Source organism: Globicephala melas, chromosome 17 (genome assembly GCF_963455315.2).
Source record: "Globicephala melas chromosome 17, mGloMel1.2, whole genome shotgun sequence".
Classification (NCBI taxonomy): Eukaryota; Metazoa; Chordata; class Mammalia; order Artiodactyla; family Delphinidae; genus Globicephala; species Globicephala melas.
In genome coordinates, this window is record NC_083330.1 from 34,138,566 (window position 1) to 34,154,622 (window position 16,057).

A 16,057-nucleotide genomic window follows, 5' to 3' on the forward strand; every position below is an offset into this window, starting at 1 on the left:
TCTGCAAGCCAGAAGGAACTGGCAGGACATATTTAAAGTGATGAAGGAGAAAAACCTGCAAACAAGATTACTCTAACCAACAATGATCTCATTCAGATTTGATGGAGAAATTAAAACCTTTACAGACAAGCAAAAGCTGAGAGTTCATCACCACCAAACCACCTTTACAACAAATGCTAAAGGAACTTCTCTAGGCAAGAAACACAAGAGAAGGAAAAGACCTACAACAATGAACCCAAAACAATTAAGAAAATGGGAATAGGAACATACATATTGATATTTACCTTAAATGTAAATGGACTAAATGCTCCCACCAAAAGACACGATTGGCTGAATGGATACAAGAACAAGACCCATACATATGCTGTCTACAAGAGACCCACTTCAGACCTAGAGACACATACAGACTGAAAGTAAGGGGATGGAAAAAGATATTCCATGCAAATGGAAACCAAAAGAAAGATGGAGGAGCAATTCTCATATCAGACAAAATAGACTTTAAAATAAAGATTATTACAAGAGACAAAGAAGGACAGTACATAATGATCAAGGGATCGATCCAAGAACAAGATATAACAATTGTAAGTATTTATGCACCCAACATAGGAGCACCTCAGTACATAAGGCAAACACTAACAGCCATAAAAGGGGAAATCAACAGTAACACATTCATAGTAGGGGACTTTAACACCCCACTTTCACCAATGGACAGGTCATCCAAAATGAAAATAAATAGGGAAACACAAGCTTTAAATGATACAAAAACAAGATGGACTTAATTGATATGTATAGGACATTCCATCCAAAAACAACAGAATACACATTTTTCTGAAGTGCTCGTGGAACATTCTCCAGGATAGATCATATCTTGGGTTACAAATCAAGCCTTGGTAAATTTAAGAAAATTGAAATGGTATCAAGTATCTTTTCCGACCACAACACTATGAGACTAGATATCAATTACAGGAAAAAAAATCTGTAAAAAATACAAACACATGGAGGCTAAACAATACACTACTTAATAACGAAGTGATCACTGAAGAAATCAAAGAGGAAATCAAAAAATACCTAGAAACAAATGACAATGGAGACATGATGACCCAAAACCTATGGGATGCAGCAAAAGCAGTTCTAAGAGGGAAGTTTATAGCAATACAATCCTACCTTAAGAAACAGGAAATATCTCGAATAAACTACCTAACCTTGCACCTAAAGCAATTAGAGAAAGAAGAACAAAAAAACCCCAAAGCTGGCAGAAGGAAAGTAATCATAAATATCAGATCAGAAATAAATGAAAAAGAAATGAAGGAAATGATAGCAAAGATCAATAAAACTAAAAGCTGGTTCTTTGAGAAGATAAACAAAATTGATAAACCTTTAGCCAGACTCATCAAGAAAAAAAGGGAGAAGACTCAAATCAATAGAATTAGAAATGAAAAAGCAGAAGTAACAACTGATACTGCAGAAATACAAAAGATCATAAGAGATTACTACAAGCAACTCTATGTCAATAAAATGGACAACCTGGAAGAAATGGACAAATGCTTAGAATTGCACAATGTGCCAAGCCTGAATCAGGAAAAACTAGAAAATATGAACAGACCAAACAGAAGCACTGAAATTGAAACTGAGATTAAAAATCTTCCAACAAACAAAATTCCAGGACCATATGGCTTCACAGGTGAATTCTATCAAACATTTAGAGACGAGCTAATGTTTATCCTTCTCAAACTCTTCCAAAATATAGCAGAGGGAGGAACACTCCCAAACTCATTCTACGAGGCCACCATCACCTTGATACCAAAACCAGACAAAGATGTCAAAAAAAAAGAAAACTACAGGCCAATATCACTGATGAACATAGATGCAAAAATCCTCAACAAAATACTAGCAAACAGAATTCAACATCACATTAAAAGGATCATACACCATGATAAATTGGGGTTTATTCCAGGAATGCAAGGATTCTTCAATATACACAAATCAATCAACGTGATACACCATATTAAAAAACTGAAGGAGAAAAACCATATGATAGTCTCAAAAGATGCACAGAAAGCCTTCGACACAATTCAACACCCATTTAAAATAAAAACCCTGCAGAAAGTAGGCATAGAGGGAACTTTCCTCAACATAATAAAGGTCATATATGACCAACACACAGCCAACGTCATCATCAATGGTGAAAAATTGAAAGCAATTCCACTAAGATCAGGAAGAAGACAAGGTTGCCCACTCTCACCACTCTTGTTCAACATAGTTTTGGAAGTTTTCACCACAGCAATCAGAGAAGAAAAGGAAATAAAAGGAATCCAAATCAGAAAAGAAGAAGTAAAGCTGTCAGTGTTTGCAGATGACATGATACTATACATAGATAATCCTAAAGATGCTTCCAGAAAACTACTAGAGCTAATCAATAAATTTGGTAAAATAGCAGGATACAAAATTAATGCACAGAAATCTCTTGCATTCCTATACACTAATGATGAAAAATCTGAAAGTGAAGTCGAGAAAACACTCCCATTTACCATTGCAACAAAAAGAATAAAATATCTAGGAATAAACCTACCTAAGGAGACAAAAAACCTGTATGCAGAAAATTATGACACTGATGAAAGAAATTAAAGATGACACAAATAGATGGAGAGATATACCATGTTCTTGGATTGGAAGAATCAACATTGTGAAAATGACTCTACTACCCAAAGCAATATACAGATTCAATGCAATCCCTATCAAAGTACCACTGGCATTTTTCACAGAACTAGAACAAAAAATTTCACAATTTGTATGGAAAAACAAAAGACCCCAAATAGCCAAAGCAATCTTGAGAATGGAAAATGGAGCTGGAAGAATCAGGCTCCCTGACTTCAGACTATACTACAAAGCTACAGTAATCAAGACAGTATGGTACTGGCACAAAAACAGAAAGATAGATCAATGGAACAGGATAGAAAGCCCAGAGATAAACCCACGCACATATGGTCACCTTATATTTGATAAAGGAGGCAGGAATTTACAGTGGAGAAATGACAGCCTCTTCAATAAGTGGTGCTGGGAAAACTGGACAGCTACATGTAAAAGTATGAGATTAGATCACTCCCTAACACCATATACAAAAATGAACTCAAAGTGGATTAAAGACCTAAATGTAAAGCCAGAAACTATCAAACTCTTAGAGGAAAACATAGGCAGAACACCTTATGACATAAATCTCAGCAAGATCCTTTTTGACCCACCTCCTAGAGAAATGGAAATAAAAACAAAACTAAACAAATGGGACCTAATGAAACTTCAAAGCTTTTGCACAGCAAAGGAGACAATAAACAAGACCAAAAGACAACCCTCAGAATGGGAGAAAATATTTGCAATGAAGCAACTGACAAGGGATTAATCTCAAAAATATACAAGCAGCTCATGCAGCTCAATAATAAAAAAACAAACAACTCAATCCAGAAATGGGCAGAAGACCTAAATAAACATTTCTCCAAAGAAGATATACAGACTGCCAACAAACACATGAAAGAATGCTCAACATCATTAGAGAAATGGAATTCAAAACTGCAATGAAGTATCATCTTCCACCAGTCAGAATGGCCATCATCAAAAAATCTAGAAACAATAAATGCTGGAGAGGGTGTGGAGAAAAGCAATACTCTTGCACTGCTGGTGGGAATGTGAATTGGTACAGCCACTATGGAGAACAGTATGGAGGTTCCTTATAAAACTACAAATAGAACTACCATATGACCCAGCAATCCCACTACTAGGCATATACCCTGAGAAAACCATAATTCAAAAAGAGTCATGTACCAAAATGTTAATTGCAGCTCTATTTACAATAGCCCGGAGATGGAAACAACCTAATTGTCCATCATTGGATGAGTGGATAAAGAAGATGTGGCACGTATATACAATGTAATATTACTCGGCCATAAAAAGAAATGAAATTGAGCTATTTGTAATGAGGTGGATAGACGTAGAGTCTGTCATTCCGAGTTAAGTAAGTCAGAAAGAGAAAGACAAATACTGTATGCTAACACATATATATGGAATTTAAGGGGAAAAATGTCATGAAGAACCTAGGGGTAAGACAGGAATAAAGACACAGACCTACTAGAGAATGGACTTGAGGATATGAGGAAGGGGAAGGATAAGCTGTGACAAAGAGAGAGAGAGGCATGGGCATATATACACTACCAATCATAAAATAAGTAGCTTGTGAGAAGCAGCCACATAGCACAGGGAGATCAGCTCGGTGCTTTGTGACCTCCTAGAGGGGTGGGATTGGGAGAGTGGGAGGGAGGGAGACGCAAGAGGGAAGAAGTATGGGAACATATGTATATGTATAACTGATTCACTTTTTTATAAAGCAGAAGCACACCATTTTAAAGCAATTATACTCCAATAAAGATGTTAAAAAAAAGTGAATCAGTTATATGTATACATATATCCCCATATCCCCTCCCTCTTTCACTTCCCTCCCACCCTCCTTATTCCACCTCTCTAGGTGGTCACCAAACACAGAACTGATCTCCCTGAGCTATGCAGCTGCTTCCCAATAGCTATGTATTTTACATTTAGTAGTGTATATATGTCAATGCTATCCTCTCACATCGTCCCAGCTTACCCTTCCCCCTCCCCATATCCTCAAGTCCATTCTCTACGTCTGTGTCTTTATTCCTGTCCTGGGTTCGTCAGAAACTTTTCTTTTTTTTTTTAGATTCCATCTATATGTGTTAGCATATGGTATTTGTTTTTCACTTTCTGACTTACTTCACTCTGTATGACAGACTCTAGGTCCATCCACCTCACTACAAATAATTCAATTTCGTTTCCTTTTATGGCTGAGTAATATTCCATTGTATATATGTACCACATCTTCTTTATCCATTCATCTGTCAATGGACACTTAGGTTGCTTCCATGTCCTGGCTATTGTAAATAGTGCTTCAATGAACATTGTGGTACATGTCTCTTTTCAAATTATGGTATTCTCAGGGTATATGTCCAGTAGTGCGATTGCTGGGTCATATGGTAGTTCCATTTTTAGTTTTTAAAGGAACGTCCATACTGTTTTCCATCGTAGCTGTATCAACTTACATTCCCACCAACAGTGCAAGAGGGTTCCCTTTTCTCCACATCCTCTCCATCATTTATTTTTTATACATTTTTTCATGATGGCCATTCTTACCAGTGTGAGGTGATACCTCATTGTAGTTTTGATTTGCATTTCTCTAATGATTAGTGATGTTGAGCATCCTTTCCTGTATTTGTTGGCAGTCTGTATATCTTCTTTGTAGAAATGTCTATTTATGTCTTCTGTTCATTTTTGGATTGGGTCCTTTGCTTTTTTGATATTGAGCTGCATGTGCTGCTTGTATACTTTGGAGATTTATCCTTTGTCCATTGATTCATTTGCAAATATTTTCTCCATTCTACAAATTTATTTATTTATTTATTTTTGGCTGTGTTTGGTCTTCGTTTCTGTGTGAGGGGTTTCTCCAGTTGCGGAGAGCGGGGGCCATTCTTCATCGCCATGTGCAGGCCTCTCACTGTCGCGGCCTCTCTTGTTGCGGACCGCAGGCTCCAGACACGCAGGCTCAATAGTTGTGGCTCACAGGCCTAGTTGCTCCACAGCATGTGGGATCTTCCCAGACCAGGGCTCGAACCCGTGTCCCCTGCATTAGCAGGCGGATTCTTAACCACTGCGCCACCAGGGAAGCCCCTCCATTCTAAGGGCTGTCTTTCACTCTTGTTTATGGCTTCCTTTGCTGTACAAAAGTTTTTGTTTCATTAGGTCCCATTTGTTTATTTTTGTTTTTATATCTATTTCTCTAGGAGGTGGGTCAAGAAGGGTCTTGCTGTGATTTATGTCATAGAGTGTTCTGCCTATGTTTTCCTCAAAGAGTTTTGTAGTGTCTGGCCTTACATTTAAGTCTTTATTCCATTTTGAATTTATTTTGTGTGTGTGGTGTTAGGAAGTGTTCTAATTTCATTCTTTCACATGCAGCTGTCCAGTTTTCCCAGCACCACTTATTGAAGAAGCTGTCTTTCCCCATTGTATAATCTTGCCTCTATTATCAAAGATAAGGTGACCATATATGCGTGGGTTTATCTCTGGGCTTTCTATCCTGTTCCATTGATCTAGCTTTCTGTTTTTGTGCCAGTACCATACTGTCTTGATTACTGTAGCTTTGTAGTATAGTCTGAAGTCAGGGAGCCTGATTCCTCCAGCTCCTTTTTTTTTTTTTTTCTCAGGATTGCTTTATCTATTTGGGGTATTTTGTGTTTCCATATTAATTGTGAGTTTTTTTCTTCTAGGTCTGTGAAAAATGCCGCTGGCAGCCTGATAGGGATTGCATTGAGTCTGTAGTTTGTTTTGGGTAGTATAGTCATTTTCACAGTGTTGATTCTTTCAGTGCAAGAACATGGTATATCTCTCTATCTGTTTGTATCATCTTTAATTTCTTTCAGTAGTGTCTTATAGTTTTCTGCATACAGGTGTTTTGTCTCCTTCAGTAGGTTTATTTCTAGGTATTATATTCTGTTTTTGCAATGGTAAATGGGAGTGTTTCCTTAATTTCTCTTTCAGATTTTTCTGTTGTTAGTATATAGAAATGCAAGAGATTTCTGTGCATTAATTTTGTATCCTACTACTCTACCACATTCATTGATTAGCTCTAGTAGTTTTCTGGTAGCATCTTTAGGATGCTCTATGTACAGTATCAGGTCATCTGTAAACAGTGACAGTTTTACTTCTTTTCTGATTTGGATTCCTTTTATTTCTCTTTCTTTTCTGATTGCCCTTGTTAAAACTTCCAAAACTATGTTGAATAATAGTGATTAGAGTGGGCAACTTTGTCTTTTCCCTGATCTTAGAGGAAATATTTTCATGTTTTCACCATTGAGAATGATGTTGGCTGTGGGTTTTGTCATATATGGCCTTTATTATGTTGCAGCAAATTCCATCTATGCCCATTTTCTGGAGAGTTTTTTACCATAAATGGGTGTTGAATTTTATTGAAAGCTTTTTTGCATCTATTGAGATGATCATATGGTTTTTATCTTTCAGTTTGTTAATATGGTGTTTCACATTGATTAATTTGCATAGGCTGAAGAATGCTTGCATTCCTGGGATAAACCCCACTTGATCATGGTGAATGAACCTTTTAATGTGCTGTTGCATTCTGTTTGCTAGTATTTTGTTGAGGATTTTTGTAGCTATGTTCATCAGTGATATTAGCCTGTAGTTTTCTTTTGGGGACATCTTTTTCTGGTTTTGGTATCAGGGTGACGGTGGCCTTGTAAAATGAATTTGGGAGTGTTCCTCCCTCTGCTCTATTTTGAAAGAGTTTGAGAAGGATAGGTGTTAGTTCTATTCTAAATGTTCACACAGTTCACCTCTGTATTTTGATAGGGATTGTATCAAATCTGTAGATTGCTTTGGGTAGTATGGTGATTTTAGTGATATTAACTTTTCATCCCAAGAGCCCAGGATATCTTTCTATTTCTTTTTGAATCATCTTCAATTTCCTTCATCAGTGTTTTATAGTTTTCAGTGTATAGGCCTTTCACCTCCTTGGTTAAGTTACATAGGTATTGTATTATTTTCCAGACTGTTTGTTTGTTTGTTTTTAATTTATTTATTTTTGGCTGCATTGGGTCTTCATTGCTGCATGTGGGCTTTCTCTAGTTGTGGTAAGCAGGGGCTACTCTTCGTTGTGGTGTGTGGGCTCTCATTGCTGGGGCTTGTTGTGGAGCACAGCCTCTAGGTGCGTGGGCTTCAGTAGTTGTGGCATATGGGCTCAGTAGTTGTGGCTCATAGGATCTAGAGCACAGGCTCAGTAGTTATGGCACATGGGCTTAGTTGCTCCATGGCATGTGGGAACTTCCTGGACCAGGGCTTGAACCCGTGTTCCCTGCATTGGCAGGCAGATTCTTAACCACTGCACCACCAGGGAAGCCCTTCCACGCAGTTTTAAAAGCCATTTTCTTTTTTACTTTCTCTCTTTCTGATATTTCATTTTTAGTGTATAGAAACACAACAGATTTCTGTATACTAATCTTGTATCATGCAGTCTTGCTGAATTCATTTATTAGTTCTAATAGTTTTATGTGGAGACTTTAGGGTTCTCTATATAGAGTATCAGATCATCTGAAAATAGTGGCAGTTTTACCTCTTCCTATCCAATTTAGATATCTTTTGATTATTTTTTTCTTTTTTGATTGCTGTGGGTAGGACTTCCAATATTATGTTGAATAGAAGTGGTGATAGTTGTTGGCTATGGGTTTGTTGTAAATGTCTTTTATTATGTTGAGATATGTTCCTTCTATACCCATTTTGGTAAGAGTTTTATCACGAATAAATGTTGAATTTTGTCAAATGCTTTTTCTGCACCTATTGAGTGGATCATTTGGTTTTTGTCCTTCCTTTTGTTAATGTGGTGTATCACATTGATTGATTTGCAAATGTTGAACCAATACAACTTGATCATGCATCCTTTTTATGTATTGTTGGATTCAGTTTGCTAATACTTTGTTAAGAATTCTTACATCTATATTCATCGAAGATACTGGTGTGTAATTTTCTTTTTTTTGTAGAGCTTTTGTCTGGTTTTGGTATCAGGGTGATGTTGGCCTCATAGATTGAATTTGGGAGTGTTCCCTCATCTTCAATTTCTTTGAATAGTTTGAGAAGTATAGGTATAAGTTCTTTTTTGTATGTTTGGTAGAATTCCCCATTGAAGTTGTCCAGCCCTGGAATTTTCTTTGCTGAGAGTTTATTACAGATTCTATTTCATTGTTCAAATTATCTGTTTCTTCTTGACTCAGTCTTGGAAGGCTGTGTGTTTCTAGAAACTTGTTCATTTCTTCTATGTTGTCCAAATTGTTGCCCTGTAACTGTTCATAGTAATCTCTTATGATTTTTTATATTTCTGCAGTATCAGTTTTGTTATTTCTCCTCTTTCATTTATTATTTTGATTATTTGGGTCCTTTTGCTTTTCTTCTTGGTGAGCTTGGCTAGAGGTTTATAGATTTTGTTTATTTTTTCAAAAACCAGCTCTTGGTTTTATTGATATTTTCTATTATTTTTTTATTTCTATTTTTAAAAATTTCTCTCTGATCTTTATTATTTCCTTCCTTCTGCTGACTTTGGGTTTTGTTTTTCTTTTTCTAGTTATTTTAGGTGGTGGATTAGGTTATTCATTTGAGATTTTTCTTATTTTTTGAGGAAGGCCTGTATTTCTATTAACTTCCCTCTTAAAACTGCATGGTTTTATTTTTATTTCAATTTGTCTTGGGGTATTTTCTGATTTCTTCTTTGATTTCATTATTGACCTGTTTTATATATTTATTTATTTATTTGTGGCCTGTTTTTTAGTCTCCATGTTTTACTTCTTTTCCCATTATCCTTTCTGTGTTGATTTCTAGTTTCATACCCTTGTGGTCAGAAAAGATGCTTGAAATAATTTCTATGCTCTTAAATTTGTTGGGGCTTGTTTTGTGACCTAGTATGAGGTCTATCCTAGAGAATCTTCCATATGCACTTGAAAAAAAATGTGTATTCTGATTCTTTTGGTGTAGTGTCCTGTAGATATAAATTAAGTCCAACTAATCTATGGTGTCAATTAGGACCTTTGTTGCCTTATTGATTTTCTGCCTGGATGATCTGTCCATTGATGTTAATGGAGAATTAAAGTCTCCTGCTATCACTGTATTCTTGTCAATTTCTCCTTTTATGTCTGTTAGCATTTGTTTTATACATTTAGATTCTCCTATATAAGGTACATATATGTTAACAATTGTAATATCCTCTTTTTTTTTTTTTGATGTGGACCATTTTAGAAATTTTTATTGAATTTGTTTCAATATTGCTTCTCTTTTATGTCTTGGTTTTTTGGCTGTGAGGCATGTGGGATCTTAGCTCCCTGACCAGGGATTGAACCAGCACCCCCTGAATTGGAAGGCAAAGTATTAACCACTGGACCTCCAGGGAAGTCCCCCGCCCCCTTTCTTTTTCACTATCCTCTTTTTGTATTGATCCCTTTATCATTATATAGTGTCCTTCTTTGTCTTTCTTTATAGCCCTTGTTTATAAGTCTATTTTGTTTGAGTATTGCTACCTCCACTGTTATTGTTTTGATTTTCATGAAACATCTTTTTCCTTCCTATCACTTTCAGTCTGTGTGTGTCTTTCATCCTGAAGTGAGGCTCTGATTGGAAGCATATTGTAGGTTCTTGTTTTTTTATCCAATTTGCCAGTCTGTGTCTTTTGATTGGCGCAGTTAGTCCATTGACATTTAAAGTAATTATTGATATGTATGTACTCATTGCCATTTTAAACCTTGTTTTCCAGTTGTCTTTCTAGTTCTTCTTTGTTCATTTCTTCTTCTTTTTGTTTTTCCTTTTGTGGTTTGATGATTTTCTTTTGTAGTATGCTTGAGTTAATTTGCTTTTGGTTTTTGTGTACCTACTATAGGTTTTTGATTTGTGGTTACCATGGAGTTCAAGTATTTTAATCCATAACAATAGCTACATGCTTTAAACTGATAGTCCTACAAGTTCAAAAACGTTCTTAAAAATCTACATTTTTATATTCCCTTCCACCACATTTTGTAATTTTGATGTCATATTTTACATCTTCATTCTTATTCCTTTACTGCTTATTGCAGTTATGGTTGCTTTTACATTTTTTGTTTGTTTTTTTAATCCACATACTTGCTTGTTTAAATGATCTTCAATACTTACTATATATTTGCCTTTCCTATTGGGATTTTCCCTTTCCTATAGATTCTTGCTTCTTTTACAGAAGATCCCTCAACATTTCTTCTAGGGTAGGTTTAGTACTGGTGAATTCTTTTAGTTTTTGTTTATCTGAGAAATCCTTTATCTACCTTATTCTAAATGATAATTTTTCTGGGTTGAGTATCCTAGGTTGCAGGTTTTTCCCTCTCAGGACTTTGAATATATCATGTCACTCCCTTCTGGCCTGCAAAGTTTTTTCATTTGTCTTTCTGTCTGCTGTTCTGATTGGGTGATTTCTATTATTCTATATTCCATATCACTTACTTGTTCTTCTGGGTCACTAGCCTGCTATTCATTTTTTCTAGATTTACTTTTACCTTGGAACTCGAATTGTCAAATTTTAATTGGGTCATCTTTATAGTTTCTGGTCCTTGTTACAGTTATCTGCATTTCTATGCCCATTCTTTCAGCATTTTTATTACCTCCTTTTTGAACTCGAGGTCTAGTAGACTGAGGTTTGTTCTTTCAGAAGATTTCTCTTGTACTTTTATTTGGGAGTAGTGCCTCTGCCTTATCATTTTACTTAACTTTCTCTGTGTCTATGAATTTAGGAGAAACAGTTATCTATTGTGGTCTTGAAGTGGTGATTTTATGTAGGAGTGTTCCTGTGTAAACTGCGCATCAAATATTTTTGGTGGGAGGGCTGGTTTTGGTATGGATGCCAGCCACATCTTTCCTCAGAGTGTGTTGGTCGTTATACCCTTGAAAGGGAGTGTGAATTTTTTGGGGGGTCCAGAGTCTGTGCTGGATGTGTGGTGGGGCCTTCTCTTCACTCTCTGGCTGTCATCACACTGTTGATGTGGGTCTGATCCCCAGTTGATGGAATAGTGGCCCTTAGGGCCAGGTTCTATCAGGCTCCATCTCCCTTAAGTGCATGCCTTGTCCCAAAGACTGTGATTGCTGAAGCAAGTGAGGCATGTCCAGGCATAGTGAACCTATGCACTGCCTGTGTATGTGTCTGTGGTTCTGCACAGAAGCATTCCAAGGTTGTGTCCCTTTCTCCATTGTGTCCATCCCAGATTTAATGCAAGGTTGTGGTGTGTAGCAGGCTGGGCCTGGGGATCAGGGCATTGTGGCTGCAGAAATCTAGGTGGCTGTTCTTCTGCCTGGGACCTGGGCTGCCTCTATGGCAGAACTCTCCCAGGACCTGTCCACCCCAGATCTGGTGCTAAGCTGTGGTGTGGAGTGGGTAGAGCTGGGCTGCTTCCTCCAGGAAATGTATCACCACATACTCCTGCCCAGGGCCTGACCACATGAGATTTAGCACCTAGGCCCTGAGCATTCATGTGGCACCACCTGGTGTACACACTGACAATGTCTGCCACAGTTGAACCTGTCACCACTGTGCACTTGCTGACAATGAACTCTGTGGCTACAGCTGCCGCCTCTGTGCACACACTAATAATGGGCTCTGCGGCTTCACCTGGATCACACCCCAGAAACTCCAGTCTGTCTCTGCATAGCTAGATCCTTTCCCAGGGACTGTCTACCCTGAGATTTAACACTTAGCTGCTGGCGTTCTTGTGGCACTGCCTGGTGTGCATGCTGAATATGTCTGCCCAGTTTTACCCACCACCCCTGTGCACGCACTGACAGTGGTCTCTGTAGTTTTGCAAAAATAACACCCCAGGCTCCCCCACCTGTGTCTCTGCACAGCTAGACCAAACCTTTGTCCTGTTCTCATGTCAGGCTGTGGTGGGGAGTAAGCAGGGCTGGGGCATTAACCCCTTTGGATTGGGAAGTGCAGTGAGGCAGTAGCTGCCAGTGCAAGTCTTTCTCTGCACTGATTGTTAGCAAGCCAGCACACGCACACTCCTCATGAGTAGAGTCTAGGCTAATCAGTATCAGAAGATTTCTCAGCAGGAAGGGGGCTCCACAGGTTGAGTGTTCATCTGTGGGCCTTCTCTTCCTTACAGATCCCTCCCAGGGGTGCTGGTCCTGATGTGATGGCTTTTTTCCCCCATCCTACCCAGTTATGTGGAGATCCTTCTTGCAGCTTTGGTTGTATAGATCTGCCAGTTTCCAGTTAGTTTTCTTTGAGAATTGTCCCACATGTAGATGTATTTTTGATGTTTTTGTGGGAGGAAGTAAATTCCACATCCTCTTACTCTGTCATCTTCCCCATCCCCCTCCAAAAAGGAACCATTTTGATAAATGTCATAGAACTGTTCTTAACAAGGCCTGTCCTCAGGGGAAACTAGTTAACCAAAGCCTAATTTGCTGGGGTATTATCAGAGCCTACCTGACCTGAGGGAAGGGAAATACTAATCCCAGTCAACTCTAGCCATTCTCTCCCACTTAAGGGAGAGCCTAGAGACACAGGCCCACTAAAAGACTGAGACCTATTCATAGGACTATAAATTGCTTCCCTGCTCCTGAAACCTCACCACACATGACTAAAGGCCTATTTACAGTAGTTGTTTTTTTTTTTTAACACAGTACCTCATGCTTGGCTATCAAGAAAAAATTACAAGGTATATCAAAAGGCATAAAACATAATTTCAAGGGTCAGAGCACGCATCAAAACCAAACATGACAGGGATGTTGAAATTATCAGACCAGGAATTTAAAACAACTATAATTAACATACTAAGGGCTTCAGTGGATAAAGTAGATGGCATGCAAGAACAGATGGGCAGTGTAAACAGTGAGATGAAAATCCTAAGAAATAACAAAATAGAAATGTTAGAGTTTGTTGACAATAAAGATATAAACTGAGGTAAGCTCGAAAAGGTGAGTTTGTGCAGGAATAGTTAGAGAAATTGCAAGTCAGGGCAAGCAAAGTGTAGCAAGCTACAGGTGAGCCCATTGAGGGCTTGGAGTAGGCTGTATTTATGCAAAGGGAATGCAAAGAAGAGAAAGTTCAGTTAGAGTCCGTTAAAATAAAGAATATATACTAGCCATGAAAACTTACTGAGCTAACAAAATCAGTCCAGTCACACAAACCAAGCTCAATTCAGCCCACTTTGTGAGATCAACACAACCTGGGTTATCACCTATTCATGTCTCCAGCAAAACTTTCCAAAATTGGTATAAGACAACTTTGATCAATCCCTATCATCTGAGAAAATTCTGACACTATCAGTTTTCTGTAAAGCAGGCATTTATGGGAAACCTTTCTCTTAGTCCTTAAGTTTTGTCTTCCTGAGGGCACATGTGTGAGATTCTCCATTTTATATCCTCTGGTTGTATTTTAGATTGATATTCTTTCACAAGATCAGAAACACTGTAACAGAATTGAAGAATGCCTTTGATGAGCTTATTAGTAGACAGGACATGGCTGAGGGAAGAATCTCAGAGCTTGAAGATATGTTAATAGAAATCTCCAAAAATAAAAAAAAAAGAGAAAAACAAAAAACCACAGCTATCCAAGTACAGTGGGACAAATGCAAAAAGTGTAGTTTACATATAATAATAATATCAGAAGGAGAGAAAAAGGACCAGAAGAAACATTTGAAACGTTAATGACTGAGAATTTCCCCCCAACTAATGTCAGACACTCTGGTATGTGTTTTTTTGTTTTGTTTTTCCAACAAAACCAAGCAATTAACTCAATTCTGATGCTATCTACCTGGAGATAACATCAAACCTCACAGGTTAAGAGCTCAGTTTCACATGATTTCTCCCACTCACTTCAGAGGTCAATTACAATTCCAGGTTGTTACCTGTACTTCTGACCTACAGGCTATAAATCAGAGGTTTCTCCAACTTCCTCCTCAGGTTCAATTAATTTTCTAGAGCAGCTCACAGAATTCAGAAAAACAGTTTACTTACTAGGTTACCAGTTTTTTAAAAAAAGATATAACTCAGGAACAGCCAGTTGGAAGAGATGCATATCCAGTCAACTGGTTATAATAGATATGTATAGATTACTTCATCCAACAACAGCTGATTACAATTCTTCTAAAGCTCACAGGGACCATTTCAACAAAATAGACTACATTTGGGGCCAAAAAACACACCTTAAAAATTTATAAAAATAGAAATCACATATTGTCTTCTCTCAGACCAAAATGGAATTAAATTTGAAATCAGTAACAGAGAGATAACTGAAAAAATCCAAAAACACAGAGATTAAACAACATACTTCTAAAGGACATATGGGTCAGAGAAGAAATCTCAAGAGAAATTTTAAAACATTGAGTTAGCCAAAAAGTTCATTATGTTTTAAGTAAAAGTAAAAGACACATTTTTTTAAACATCTTTATTGGAGTATAATTGCTTTACAACGGTGTGTTAGTTTCTGCTTCACAACAAAATGAATCAGTTATATATATACATATACCCCCATATCTCCTCCCTCTTGCATCTCCCTCCCACCCTCCCTATCCCACCCCTCCAGGTGGTCACAAAGCACCGAGCTGATCTCCCTGTGCTATGCGGCTGCTTCCCACTAGCTATCTACCTTACGTTTGGTAGTGTATATATGTCCATGGCTCTCTCTCGCTTTGTCACAGTTTACCCTTCCCCCTCCCCATATCCTCAAGTCCATTCTCTAGTAAATGTGTGTAAAAGACACATTTTTCATTTTCACCAATAATTTTATTGAACAACATATTCATTAATCAAATGAACTTTCTGGCCAACTCAATATTTTGAACTAGAAGAAAATGAAAAAAAACAAGATATCAAAATTGTTACAATGCAGCAAAAGTAGTGCTTAGAGAAAATTTTTATACATAAATGTATATATTAGAAAAGAAGAAAGATCTAAAATCAGTAACCTAAGTTTCCACCTTAGGAAACTAGAAAAAGAACAGCAAAATAAATCCAAAGTAAGCAGAAATAACAATTAGAGCAGAAATCAATGAAGTTGAAAACAGGAAATCAATAAAGAAGATTAACAAAACCAAAAGCTGGTTCTTTGAAAAAGATCAATCAAATTGATAAGCTTCTAGCCAGCTAACTGATAAAAAAGAAAGAGGACACAAATTACTAACATCAGAAGTGAGAGAGGGAACATCACTACAGATCTCATAGACATTACAAGGATAATAGAGGAATGCTATGAACAACTCTATGCCCCCAAATTTGATAAGCTGAATGAAATGAACCAGTTCCTTGAAAGACATAATCTGCCAAGGCTCACACAAGAAGAAACAGACAATCTGAATGGGCATTTATCTATTACAGAAATTGAATCAATAATGAACAACCTTCCAAAACAGAAAGCACCAGACCGAGACAAGTTCACTGGTAAAATCTACCAAACCTATAAGGAAGAAAGTATACCAATTATTACATCTAC